A 14,468-nucleotide genomic window follows, 5' to 3' on the forward strand; every position below is an offset into this window, starting at 1 on the left:
AAAAGTGCTTCCTACTGCTCACACTGCACCCTGAACCCTTGTTGCTGTTAAACACCCTTAGTATCCCAGGGAGAAGGGGGAGGGATGGATTGAAAGTAAGTCTGACCTTCCTGGAAGAATGGACTTACTGATCCTGTGCTGGGCTGAAACATGAAACCACTGAAACTCTGGGCCAGAGAGAGGGAATTACCAAACCAAGCCCAGCATGATTCAATAATGCAAACTAAGTCTCACACAGCAGCTTCCTCTTCCTAACCCCATTCCTTCTCTCTAAAAGACACTTTGCATGTTTAACCACATGGAAGCAGTGATCTAGACACAAAGAAAGCTGCCAATGTCTGGCTCTGCATCAGCACAAGCCAGAAGGACATAAATCAGGCAAAGTGCAGGTAGTCAACTCACTCATAAATAGTTCCCCAAGGTTCTCCATTGTGCTCAAGCAGTGGCAAAAACCCCCATGCACCCAAAGATTGATACACCTCTGCCTCCCACTGACCTCAATATAAAATTCATATTTGGAGAACAGAACCCCATGATTCTGGCCTCATTTACACCAGTTTCACACAGTTACCTCCTTGGAAATACCCCATCTTTGCATAGGTGCTCCCAAGACCAAACCTGTCTCACTCAGCATCTGTGAGAACCACTAATATGTAGGTCTTTCTTCACTGTAAAAAGATCAACCTCAACAAGGCTAGAAAGCTGCTTTTCCTCTCTCCCAGTTACTATTGAAAACATAGATTAAGGAGCTCACAAACAGGAGGGCAGCTTGGAGCCTGCAGATCCTTCACTAAACACATGAGCAAGCACCACACAAACCTACCCGCAGTCCCACAGCTGCTGGGCCCTGACCAGGAGGTACCACCAACACAAGGCAAGTTTCCACAGTCCTCTTTCTCTGGAAGGTTTCTGCTGCAGTGCCATGGCTGAGCTGCTGGTTTAGAATGTCAAAGTCCTCCCTGCTGGAAATGAGAGCACCACTTCACTTGAGCTGGCATTGGTTTCTTCCCATTTTCTAGCCTTTGCCATGTCAGCTTTAAAGTTTTGGTCTATGCCTTCTTTACAAACTTGGCTCAGGAAAAAAAACCCCAGGTTTTAGTTTGCTGGCCAACAGCTAACAGGCCTGACCTCAGTCATTAGCTGATATGGGGACTTACTGAAGAATTAGGAAGTGCTAAGCCAGAAAATGCCCAATACCAATGGCCAAGAGGAGTCTTGCCCCACTTCTCACCTCATAGACAGCATTGTGCCAAATGAACATACCACAGCACACTACACAGAAGAAATTATGTCTATCCCAGACATTATAAAATACTGTGCTGAGTTACAAGCTGGAGCAAGGATGTGGCGCAGAAGTCCCAGACAGCCTTGGAGGCAGGATTACTCATTTATCACAAAACTCAGATGAAGTTGTGCTTCTTACATTGCTATAGGGCAAGGAGAGGGAGAGACAGAGTTTTGCATTTCCAGAAGACTTGTTTTAGCAACTGATGACATAGGGGGACAGGATTCCCCAAACTTTCCTTGGCTCAAGAATACAAAATCCTATTTCCCCATATACCATTACTTTGCTAGCCACCTAGTCAAATGCTGTTTAAAGCCCTAGGCTTTACATTCTTCATGGCTAGTTCTTTGTATTGACCTCTGCCCTGCCACAGGGGCAAAGACCCTTGCTCTGGGAAACCATTTTCCCTTAAAGTTGTCTGAGCTGGCTCTGTCCTTCCTCCAGAGATTAGGTGTGTCTACAACCAGAATTTTGAATTGATGAGATCCCAAAGAAATAAGTAGCTTACACAGGTGTAATTAGGTAGAGATAATGGAAGTAAACACCAGCTTGATATTTGAGGAGTTTCTGTGTAGTTTCATTTGTGCCTACTAGCCTACAGGTGTCCTACAAGCTAGGGATGCTTCAGCTGACTTGTTTTATCACACCACCCTCGCATGTTTCTAAAAGCATCTCTCCTTTTGATCACGTGGTAGCAGGTACTCACTTGCTTACACACACAGCAGTGCTACAAGTGACTGTGCTGAACACATGCTACACCAGTGAGCCCTGCAATATTGTCCGTGGCTGTAGGGCCACCACCCCACCCACACTGTCTCATTTTTCTCAGTGTAACCCCAGGTTTGGCCCTACTCAATCCTTGGCCACTTTTCAGAGGGAAGCTTGCTCTTCCTTCTCCTCCACCCCTCTGAGCTCAGCAATCAGGAATACAGAGGGAAACTTCTGCTCATTTGCGTTCGGGGTTAGCAAACAACCAGCCCACACTCTGTCCAGCAGTGTGACTGCCAGGTTATGTGAGGACATGCCAGCAGAGCCCACATACCACTGCTGGGCCATGAGCACTTCAGATATGACTGACTCTGCTCAGGAGACTGAAATATAAACAGCAATTTCTGGGAGGAGTGGCTCCATCCAAATACTCCCCCATCTTAGTCACAGGCTAAAATAAATAAATAAATAAACAAAGCCATACAATCTCCCAGTTGGCTTGCTCACAGTCATGTGACTGATGTCAGCCCTCACCCCAAGGTGAAATTTGGACCCAAAGATTGTGTCCTGGCTTCGCAGTGCTCCAGTGGGACAAACAGGACAGGCAGTAGCCCCTAACTGGGATGGCACAGACTTCGGCCTGCAGTGTAAGGGAACACCCACCTGGCAGACAGCAGAGCTCAGCTGTATGCCACCTGCTTCCAGCTCCACCACGCTTACATAAGGGAAATACTGAGGGGGCCAGGACACATTTAACCCAGAAATCCTCACGTGACCAAGTGGATGCAAAGCAAAGCTGAGCAGACCTCGGTCTGTGTTCCACCCCACCCAAAGCCACATCTGGGAAGCAAAACAAACAAGGGCCACTGCACAGCAGGGACCCGAAGAGGCTGGGGAACAGGCCTAAGGAAGAAGTTCCCTCTTCCCTTGTCCTTTGGTGAATGAGAATAGCTTGCAGGGAGCCAAGAGGGCACACTGGGGCAGAATCAGTCTAGACTTGCTCTGCTTCTTGTCCTCCTTCCCGCAGCATCTGCTGCTGGCCCCTGTCAGAGGCAGGATAAAGAGCTAAGCAGACCTCGCATCCGGCAGAGCACAGCCATTTGTACTCTCCTGCCTTGTGAGTCTGGCCAAAACTCCTGCGTGTGCATGAAAGACAATCCCAGCATGAAATATATTCCTCCTCTTTGTCCAAATTAGAAATGGCTCCTCAGCCTACAATATCACCAGGCTATGTTAAAACATCTAAGTATAATCAAGAATGCAGCTGGAGGTCCAAGCACGGGTGAGCAACCATGAGAATATATTTTAACAGGAACTATCCCAATGGGCTCTGAAAGCTACCTAAAGTGTATCTGCCTGTTGCTAATTATATTTACTGGTGGTGGTTGGCATTTTTTTTTCAAGCTGAAGATGAGTCAGAAAAAGAAAAAAAAAAGTCCTTTATTGTTGTGGTAGCAGAAGGATGTCTCCTGAGGGTGTATGTAATGCACTACTGTCACGGCATGACAATGGAAAAATTGACTGCTGAGCCAACCAAACCCCCATAAATACCTAATGATATCTCTCTTGGCCCAGATTTTCTACAAGTTGGTGCCTGAACTGCATACAAAATGACAATCGATATGAAAGGATCTCTTTTCTCAACAGAGCCAGAATTTAAGAGCCCAGCTGAGCATTATATTCCAGTTTATACAAAGACATCCTTTTAAAGGTCTGTCACAATAACTTAAAGGTGGTGATCCAGCAAAAAACCTGCTAGGCCTCTCCTCACTATCTCCCCCACACTCCAGCCATAAGCACAAAGAACAGCTGGCCTCAGTGAACAGACAGTGTTATTAATTACAACATGGTGACACAAACAATGTGTGCCTAGGTATGTTATTGGGTCTGCATTCATGTGGGAAAATAACAACATTTTCCTCCTTTTCTCCTTCTTCTCCTCCTCCTGGCTTGAGTAGCTCTGCCACCTCGTGTACTCAGCTGGGGAGGCGGCCGTGCCAAGCACCTGGCCCAGTTACAGGTATGTGCAGAGGCACAGGGAGCTCGTTGTGAGAAAACCCAGCCTTAGCAAATTTCTCTGGCCACCGTCCAGCCTCTGCACATTGGGCAAGTGACTCTCCCTGGCCGCGGTTACATCAGTCACCACCACCTCCCTCAAAGTCATGGCACGGGAAGCGGCTGCCAGGGGAGGGAGAGGGGGAGAGCGAGAGAGCGAGAGCGAGAGAGGCAGTCACTGTTTTTTGAAGCAGGCCGTCCAAAAAACATTACAACACCCTTGCTGGTTTCCAGTGGGTTTGCTCAGTTCCTCCCTTCCCGTGAAGACCACACAGGCTTCGCGAGGGCGTTACGCCCTGCCGCAGAAAGGCGGTCTCTGGGGCCCACCGCTCCCGGCAGCCGCTGCGCCGCAGCGTGGTTCCCCGGACTTCCTCCAGACACTCTCCCAGTTTCCATCAAGGACCAGAACCAAACTCAAAAGCTGATATTTAGGGGGAAAACAGAAGTATTTTATTTCTTTTTTTTTTCCAGAGGGAGCTTTTTCATGCTGCTCCGCCCCCAAGCACAAGGGGGAGGCAGGGCTGGAACTTTGAGCAGATGAAGCCCCTCACACTTCTACTCCCTTCTCTCACCTGCCTCTCCTCTGCCGGCTCCAGTCCCTCACACCCTACTGGCCTTGCACGCTCTGGGCACAGAGGCCGCCCAAGGTAGCCCTTGGGATACCAGGACTCCCTGCCTTCCCAAGCCAGCAGCAGGTCACTGGAGCCCAGGCCAGGACTGCCAGTGCAGGCGGGCTGGAGCACCACTGCCAGCACGGCCAACAGCCAGATCCCACTCTTGGCTACTGCCAAGGGTAAATTTAGAGTGACATCCTCCCAGCAGTGACTGGGAATCTGGTCTTTGCAAGGGCTCAGAGCAGACCCTGGACAAGGGATGGCACTTCAAAATAGTCATTTGAGGCGTGGTGTAAGCAAAATCACCCTATAAAATAGGGAAAAACTGGCAAACAAAAGTATTGCTCCTGGCATGAATGTACTTCCATATTGATTCAACACTTAAAAAGGCACTGAATGAGAATGAGGATGTCCTTTCTTCAAACCCTCCAGCAAATTCACTTTCACTTTTGGCAACCTGCTGTTTTCTCACCTCTCAGCTCCTTCCCCCTGACCACAGCAGCACCTTCCTCCACTGCCAAAACCTCTGTGCTGCCTCCCCTCGCTCCCTCCTCTGCTCAGCCTCTTGCCTAAAGTCCATCTAGAGGAGGAGCTGAAATTTTTGCCTGACCACCCTGGCAAAAGCAGGGAGACATTGCTGAAGTCCACTGGGAAGCCATCACCCATGCAGGCAGCACAGCTGAGCCCCAGGTTGTGAACCTGCCCCTCAGCCCTGCCTCTCCTGGGACAGGAGTCCGTGTAGGTTTGCAAGCTGGCCAGATCGGGGTAGCTTTTCTCCAGTCAGAGGCTCTGGGAGGATTATTTGGCTGCAACGTATCATATGACTTTGTTCTTAGAGTTACATTTTAACTGAGAAAGTTTAACAAGTATGACTTATGGGCTTCTAAAATTGGCAGCAGAAAAATGAGCTGAGGAAGTCATGGAAAAAAACCACAAGTGAGGCCATTCCATGTTATGCACAATTTCTGGGCTCTTTTTCCAATCTTCTGGTTTTTTTGGATGGTGGAAAATATTTTCCAGCTACACAGGCCTGGCTTCACTGAGTATGTATTTATGCCAAGTTTATAAAAAGCAGCTGCAGACATGGTTGAATGAAAGGATTACACTGCTGTCTGTCTTCCAGAAGGTGCTTCAGTTCACACCCTGTCCCACAGAGCAAGGCTCGCTTCTCAAATCTCCACAAATTTATGTAAGGAGGGACAAAATTTGAACCACACAATACAAACAGCTATGGCTGTGCATGCGAATGGGCACGCACATGTGTACACACTGCTATCTGGATAGCTAGTAGCAGTTCCTAGCCACTGCTAACACTGGCTTTTAGCACTTCAAGTTTACCACCATTCCTCCAACCTGTCCCCACCCTACAGCCTGGTCCATCTTCCATGAATACAAAAATGGGGAGAGGGCTTTTAGGGTCAAGACCCTGGTCTCAGTGCCTTTCTGCTGTCTGCTTCATGTATACTTGCTTTCCAGCTGCTCCCACTGAAATTCAGGCTTCACCAACCTCACGTACTCTCAGGCTGCCAGGCTTTAAGGCTAGGAAGGATCGCTGTAAGCGTGCAGCCTGATCCCCTCCACAGCACACAACACTGAATTTCAATCAGGAACCCAGGCAGCAGAGGCATAACCTTAATTTTCAGCCGTGCCTTGTCACAGTCTTGGCCTGATACACTACTCACAAGAGGAGAGTCACAAATAATTCTTCACTCTCCTAAACAGAATGGCTCCAGGGGGTGGGGGGAGGACACAAACTGAAAGCAAATGAATATAAAAAGGTAAGGTAGGTGGTAAGCTGCAGATCATGCGTTACAGATCTGTATCCTGCTGTTTTTTCAGTCGAGTATGTTAGAATAACAGTACTGAGAACGACAGTGTTACATCAGGAATATCGGTCAAGACAATATTTCCTGGCAATTGTTTGAGAAATGCTTTTCTCACAGCTAATTGCTCCCAAGAGGCTGTGTTTTCTCTGTTTTTAGAAGGAGAGTGATTAAGAAAGAAGGTTTTTAAACCTCTGCACCCTGCTGTGGGACAAAGAACTGTGGGGGGGGGGGGAAGGAAAAAAGAAAGAAAAGAAAAAGGCACAACAGCTGTAATGTTCTATGAAATGATTTTGTTCTGTTCTCTTGCCGAGGTGGTGGGTGCAATCATCAGTTTGGCAGAGATAAATACAGGAAAAGCGAGCCATTTTTCAGGAGCCACAGCAGCAGGAGTGCCACATTGCCATCTAGCGACACGGGCTCTGGAAGCCGAAGCAGCGGGGCTCCGCCGGCTCCAGTGGCCAGCCCGCAGCTACCTGGCCATGGGACCCCCTTTCCTTCCCGTGATTTACAGCCAAGTTTGGAAACTGCAAAACTACTTGGTCTGTAAGAGACAGGTGTAGAAAGGCAAGGGAAAAAGGGAAACGTTCCACCATAAAAAAGTTTCAGACAGGCTTGGCTCTGGTAGGAAGAGATGGTGTTTACACTGAGGCCCACAGAATCTCATCTTCTATTGCTGCTGCTACTGCTGCTGCACACAAAGCTACTGCAGCTTCATCACCTTCTGCAGTTATCACATGGATGTCTGTGGCAAAATGATGGGCTGGCAGGAACAGTGAGCACCACCTTGTCCCACAGAAACAGGCCTGAATCTAGACCTGATGCCCTGTTCCCTCATGCTGGACCAAACACCTGTGTGCCCTGATGCTACCTGCAGTGCCAACCCTGAAAATCTGACTCCACTATGTATCTCTGCAATGTACCTCTGCATTTTTATTCTGGAAAGAACACAAATGTTAACCTTTCAACATTTTAAAAAAGAAAAGCCAAAGTGCTAAGCCCCTTAGAGAGCAAAAGGCAGGCACTCGGTCTTCAGAAGATGCCCAGCAAAGGGCAGTGAACAAATTCTTCTGTATGATCTTCACACAGCAAGTTAAAAAGAAAAGAGAGCTTTAGTGTATGAGAATTCTGACATTCACTGAAAGCTGTTAAATTGACAGATCCTGGCTACATTTATCCAGAAAACAAAAACACTCCCAGTGCCTAAACTCTGCCAGAAGACACCATCATTTTGGGAAGCAATGGAAGAAGCCTTGCATCAGGCATCCAAGACTGCCCACAAAGCTCTGCTTCATGGCGCATGACCTTCCCACTGAAATAAATGACCAGTCTCACACCTTATAGGCATTGAAAGGTGATTAGGAGCAGACTGTATTGGCTCTGGGACAAAGGATGGTATGTCTAGCTAATCATTAGGTTTGTGTCTTTGGTCCCTGAGACCTGTGAAGCTTCACAAGAGCACGGCAATACTGCATCTGCAGGCATGTCAAAAAGGGTGATACTCTTTGATATTAGCAAAAAATAGTGTGGTCTTCCAAAAAAAAGGGAAAATGCAGTTAAGTTCCCCCAAAGGAAGATTGTGCTGCTCCAGTGAACTACTCTTACAGCAGCATGTCTTCAAAAACCCAGTGATGGCCTCGACAAATTCTTTGGTGACTGTGTATATACTATGAGGACCTACAAATACTTTGAATTTACAAACCCACTCCTGCATCAATTAATAATAAAGTTTGTGTTGTCACCCCCTGAGACCAAGCCTACATCACCCACAACATTACCAGGAGTTGAGGAGGCAGAGTTTGAGCGGTCAGATATATAAAAAAGGAAAGGCCATGAATACTCCTGAGTCTGAGCCATTGCTGGTTCTGTCAGACTGCAATTTGTTTCTTTTTTTCTTTAAAATCAGGGTGAGATCACTGTTTTTCTTGAAAATGTGCTGCCCAAGGTAGGAGACATCCATCTGTGAAAAGATCTAAAGTCTAATGACAAATAGTGTCAGGCCTGCTGAAGATCTTCAAGGGCAATGCAGGAGAGAAACACTGCTCCTGACCTTGTCCGTTAGGACAAGGTCCTAACACCATCCTGGAAATAACCAAAATAAAGAGAGGGATTCTACACAGGAGTCAGTCTTCTTCCCTGCTTCACATTTTATGACCAAAAGCATGGGAAGAGCACTGCCCAAGTATCAATACATTCCATCCCAGGAGCTGTGTTCCCTCTAGAAAATCAACATAACTTATGAGCATGTATTTTCACAGTTCCCCAGAGATGCCAAGGTGCCCAAGTGGTGCTCAAGCTTAGTGCTCAAGCTCCCATTAAGACAGTCCATTGGTTCTTGAGGGTGGTAGGACACACCAGTCTGATCATCTGACTTCCTGAATATATGGTTACCACATAACCAGCTCCTGTCTGGCCTCCTCTCCTTTCTGGAAACCAGCTCCAAATTAGAAAAAGGAGGATGGAGCCATTCTGGCCAACAGATCTGCTCTAACCACCAGGACTTGGAGGGTCAAAAGGCATGCTTTAGAAGGCTGCATTGTTTTTAAGGATGGGGTAGCTGTCCAAAACAGGGCTACAACTCTCTCTGTAAAGTAACTCTCCAATTTTCAACAATTTTGTCAGGTTGTCAAGCATTCACAGTTTGCAATCCAACATCTAGGATGGACACTGACTCGCTGCATTGCCTTGTAGGCTGTTTCCCTTATTTATGCCTGCTTTAATACCTATGCCCAGCTTTCCTATTTGCATGATGGTGTCACTGAATTTCAGGCACTATGGTTTGGGCTGATTACAAAGTTTTGACAGAACAGAGTTCCTTCTAGAGCTGCTATCCAACAGCAAGCTAGATTTCTGAAAGATTGCTTCTTACAGTTTCAATGCAGAAGGAACTTACGAACTGCAGGACTGCCAGCAGAGCAATTAACCCAGTGCTTGACAGCTCAGGTTATTGATTTCAGTTGTGGAGGGGCAAGTTGTGTCTCAAATCTATTCAGTTATAGAGAGTGCCTTTAATACTTTTTCTTTTGTAGGTTTCATGATTTATAAGCAGATCTATGGTTGGTTGAAGTCTCATTTTTCCTGATTACACTAGTAACTAGCACTGATTAGGCAACTAGTCTAAAATTAATGTGACGTAGAAAAGAAGCAAGCTTCAGAGCTTCAAACAAAATTCAGATAAAACACCCACCCAATTACTACCAAAACAATCATACTATCTAAACCTTACCTTTTTCACTTCCTGTGTCACTGTCCCAATGTCCTGCTCTTGACTGCTTAGGTTTCCATGAGGAAAGGACCATGCAGGGTAAATTACGGGATCAGGACTGCAGGCTGTGAGTTTGCAGAAGCAGAGACTTCATCTTGACAGATTCTTCAGAGTGCCACACATATCTCTGCTGATACAGAAGTAATAATAATAATAATTTCATGCTAAGAATTCTGCCAGTGCCAGTGGCCAGTAAATAACATCCTTACAAAGAAGTAAAAAAGGGCCTTTAGTTGTGTCAGACAACTTCTAACATAAGCCAAGGAACCTGATGTTAAAGCTCAAAACTTTAGACGGAGAGATGAAAACAAACGAAACATAAACGAAATAGCAACCCTTCATGGTTATGCAAATTCAGGTGAGTGTCATTATAGCAAACACTCCAACTAGAAGAACTCAATAAATATGGATGCTGTAACCTGGGGTCAGATGGGGCTTCCTTTCTTTATATAAGCAAAACCTTCCACCTCCTTAGTGCTGGGAGCTGGCAGTCTTCCTCACAGTAACTTACAGGACTAGGCAATTATACCAGGTCAATGTGTGGTGAAAGTAAATCTTCATCAAAACCAGACTGTTCCCACCAGTAATGAAATTCTGCTATGAATTGATTAGGTGTGTACTATCAATTTAAAACAACAAGGGAGTTTCTCAAAGAACATGCTTGCTCAAGAATCCCTTTTCTTCATTTCTCCATTTAATTAGTCATTGCATTATAATTCACAAATTCATGCAATAATCATTGTCATTTTAATAATCAAAGCTGAATGTACATTCTTTCTCATTAAATAATATTAAATACAACAAGAGATGCTAACCAGGTTGTTTCAGAGCTCCTGGAAGTGCTCTTTTACATACATGCCAAAACAGGCAAATATTGTTTTTTTACAGCAAATTTCTGTATCTTCCAGGCTATGTTACAGGGTGTAACATGGCCAGAGTGACCTAAGGAAGGAGAAGAAGCATGGTTTTCAGACAGAATCTTTTATTAAACAGCTTTCTCTAGATATTGCCATGTTTTAAGCAGACTTTGAAGAATTTCTTACTAACAAGTTGAATGTTTTGAAAAATGCTGATTGGCAGCTACAAGGGTGGAAATTTTCCATTTACTTGTATAGCATACATACACTTTACCCCCACAAACACAGAGCAGGAAGCAGAGAAAAAACACTTTTGAGATATAGGAGCAGTTAAGATTCAGTTTCAAGCCAGGGTGCCACTACAATGCAAATAGCTGCCTCCAAGGCATGAGAGACAAGGTATGAGATCAGCTCACTTCATGTCAGCTGCAGGATCACGACAGGGTGAGTAGATTTTGTCAACTTAAGCTGAAATTCAACCAGCATTGAAAATGCATCCTGTCACCCACCTATAATATCTTGCCTCTTTAGTTTTTTGGTTGGTTCTCCTCACTTGGGCCATCACAGGCAGAGTCCAACTCCAGGCAAAATCTCAAGATGCAGATTTCACTTCCACCCCTACTGCAGTTAACAGGTGCATTCCTTTCACTCCAGCTAGCAAAGCTGACCCAGAATAATCACAGCTGGGCAGGGGAAAACTTCTCTTGCATGCCTGGGAATGAGATGCGGTTTCATTTTGTTGCAGAGTTTAAGCTGTACAATGCAGCTGGCTTATCTATATACCTAGTTTGTGATGAGGGATGGAGGGAAAAAGGGAAATCCTCCTAATCATGTCATCGGAACAATTTAAACACACAGGATTTTAAAAAGCCAAAATTAGATACTATCAGTAGAAACACATTCTACTGCTGCTCCACTGAGCCTGTCTTATACACCGTACCAAATCTGTCTGGACAAAATGCTGCATTGCATCACCTCACCAGACAGGAAGATTCTAAAAATTAGGATTTTGCAGGGTGAGCTTGCACAAAATGTGTGTGCAAAACTGCCCCCTGCTGTTTAGATTAAGACCTGCTCAAGTAAAGGATTGTGTGACCAAATCAGTTTTTAGCTGTAAGGGTCCAACATGCAAAGAGGCAGAACTATCTGACTTCATCTGTTTTCTGCCTCCATGCACACCAGAAATTTCATACACAAAAGCCACTCACAACTGCCTTGCAGCACAGACCATCCCAAGAGATCTGTAGGTTGCAGCGACACTTTGCCAGCTGCAACACTCACTCCATTCAGCAACATTCATTCACTGTGGGTGAGCACCAGCACACACCCTCTCATCCCAAAGATGAGTCGAGAACATCTCATGGTGCAAGGGAAATCATGTAATTGTGGGTGAGCACTGTCAGCCTGTTAAAGACAGACCTGACCTTTACAAAACAGGAACTGTATGCCTGGAGTCAAAAGCTTAAGCTCAGAGGCCTTCAAGAGTTAAGGACTATTAAGTTACAGAAATGATTGGAAAACAGGGTAGTGAGCTCATCAGAAGATGTCCAGTAAATATTCTTTAAAGCTAGCTCCTGCTGCAGGGAAAGAAGAAAGAACCTGGATTTTCTTTTCAAGAACACATGTTCACTGTAGTTCGAAAAAGCTGACCATTGTCTAGTTCCAGTATGCTGGACAGTTTGGTACAAAAAGTATCACAGAAGGGCCAGCTGTTTCCTACAGTTTCACTCACATGTTCATACACAGGATGTGGCAAATTCTGCCCTGTGAGAACAGCATTAGACATCCACATCTTTTTTGGGAAGTTCGAGTTTGGTACAAATGCAGAAAACAAGTACTGTGACCCACACCAGCTCAGCTTCTGGAGCGCCTCTAATGAAGCCTAGCCCAGTCCTCGTGAATAAAGCACAGGTTTCAGCTCTTTGCAACAGGCTTTTGGTCAGTGCATAAAGAATACTGTAAGCTGTGCTGGTGTGTGGAAACACACAGACTGAAAACAAAACCAAAGCTTGGGTACAACAGAAGCCTTGCAGAATTTATTATTTTTTTTCACATCAGCCCTTTTCATATCCATATGTTTAAAAACACAGAAGCATGGATGTGCAGCACAATGTGCCTTTGAAACAATTGCTAAAAGCACTTGGTGACCACTTCAAAGATTTCCTTGATGTTTTACTCATGTTAACTGTAACACAAGAGTCATGTAGGGCCACTGTTCAGCCTAAGGGACACACCATCAACAGATGGACAAATGAAACTTTAGAAAGATTCTTCTCAGTGCATAAATAGCTGGAGCTCTACTTTGATGATGGCTGGCTGGCCTCCTACACAGCAGGGCTGGGACTTCTCCATTTCTCAAGTTAAGGGCAACAATAATGTCAGCCCCCAGGGGAAGGAAATTAGTGCCAGATGATTCAGTGTGTGCCTGATCACTCTGGTTTTGGATTTGATTCCATTATCTAGAAAACTTAATGGTGAGACATCAAAGGTAGTCCTGGATGATAATGAAACTAGCTGGGTGGGGGTTTTTTTCTATAAAAGCTGCCTGAGAAGCTTATAACCGGTAATAGAAGACTTCCCAACATAAAACTAACAGACCTCTCATTTTCTTTGTAAGAAATCCTTTTAGTGCTGAAAACAAGTGCCTTGCTCTTGGAGAAGCACAGAAGGGAAGATGGTGCTTTCTGGGAGAAAGATTAGCAGTTTAACCTGCAGTAAAATAAGATTACAGATCTTACTCTCCAGCAGCTGTGAGCTCCACAGCAGCAAATCCACAGCTGGAATGGCTTACTTCCATACTTTTTTCATTTGCACAGGTGAAAAGAAATGTACAGCACTATGCACAGCTAATGCAATGGCATTACTACTGCTGATGCAGAAACGTCCATCATTACCACCATGTTTCTGATGACCTGCACTTTGCTCATGTCTGAAACATCTGTGGACCATGCATGCTTAGCTACACCACTGTCAGCATGCCACTCTTGGAGCAACAGCAAATTTGCATTCTAGACAGTATCTTCCAAGTCTTCACAAGTGTACAGTATTAGCTTCACTGAGAGATTTAGGGAAAAGAAAAAAATTCAAGTGTCATTAAAAGGATTCAGCATTCCAACTTATTAGCCCAAGGCACTCAAAACAGGTATCAGAGCTTCCTGTAGCATACTAACCAGGTACTTCTAGGTTATCAGATATGAGAATAAATTTGCATTTAAGGCTACATTTAAACCTATGTTGCCTTAAATTTTGTTTGCATCTAACTTTGCAGGCTCAAGAAAACAAAAAAGGTTAGAGCAATATGTGTGTGTCTGTGATGCTTATTACAGCAAATACCATTTATAGATATAATCAGACTGTCACCAAGCCTTCCATCAAAATAAGAATTGACACCCAGGTTTGCTGAAACACAGTTCAGGAAAGCTTTGCTGTAAGCTAAAATGTGAATTCAAATTGTCATCATTCTACCAAAGAGTGTAGAAAATTGCTTAGGTTTGACACAAGGGTGCTGCTTTTGTCTTAGGCTGTTTGGGTTTGTTTCTCAAGGCAGGATGGAAGTTTGATTCACCTTAAGACAATGTTAAAAGCTGAACTAAAAAGATACACTGAAGTGACCAGCAAGACAGAAGGTAAATATGCTAACAGTTCTGTCAACATAACCTAAGAATTCCTACTTTTTATTTTCAAGCGTTAGAAGGGAAAAGAAAAACTCCTTCAAAAAGCCTCATTAAAACCAGAACCTTCTGTAATTTCACAGTATTTTTATTCTAAGTGCAAAATAACTTTGTCCCTGTAAAATAAATTAAAAGAGCACCCTGGCCATTGTCCCCTGAAGAATATGGCTACTACATTTTACTTTTTACC

This window comes from Aphelocoma coerulescens, chromosome 3 (genome assembly GCF_041296385.1).
Source record: "Aphelocoma coerulescens isolate FSJ_1873_10779 chromosome 3, UR_Acoe_1.0, whole genome shotgun sequence".
Taxonomy (NCBI): Eukaryota; Metazoa; Chordata; class Aves; order Passeriformes; family Corvidae; genus Aphelocoma; species Aphelocoma coerulescens.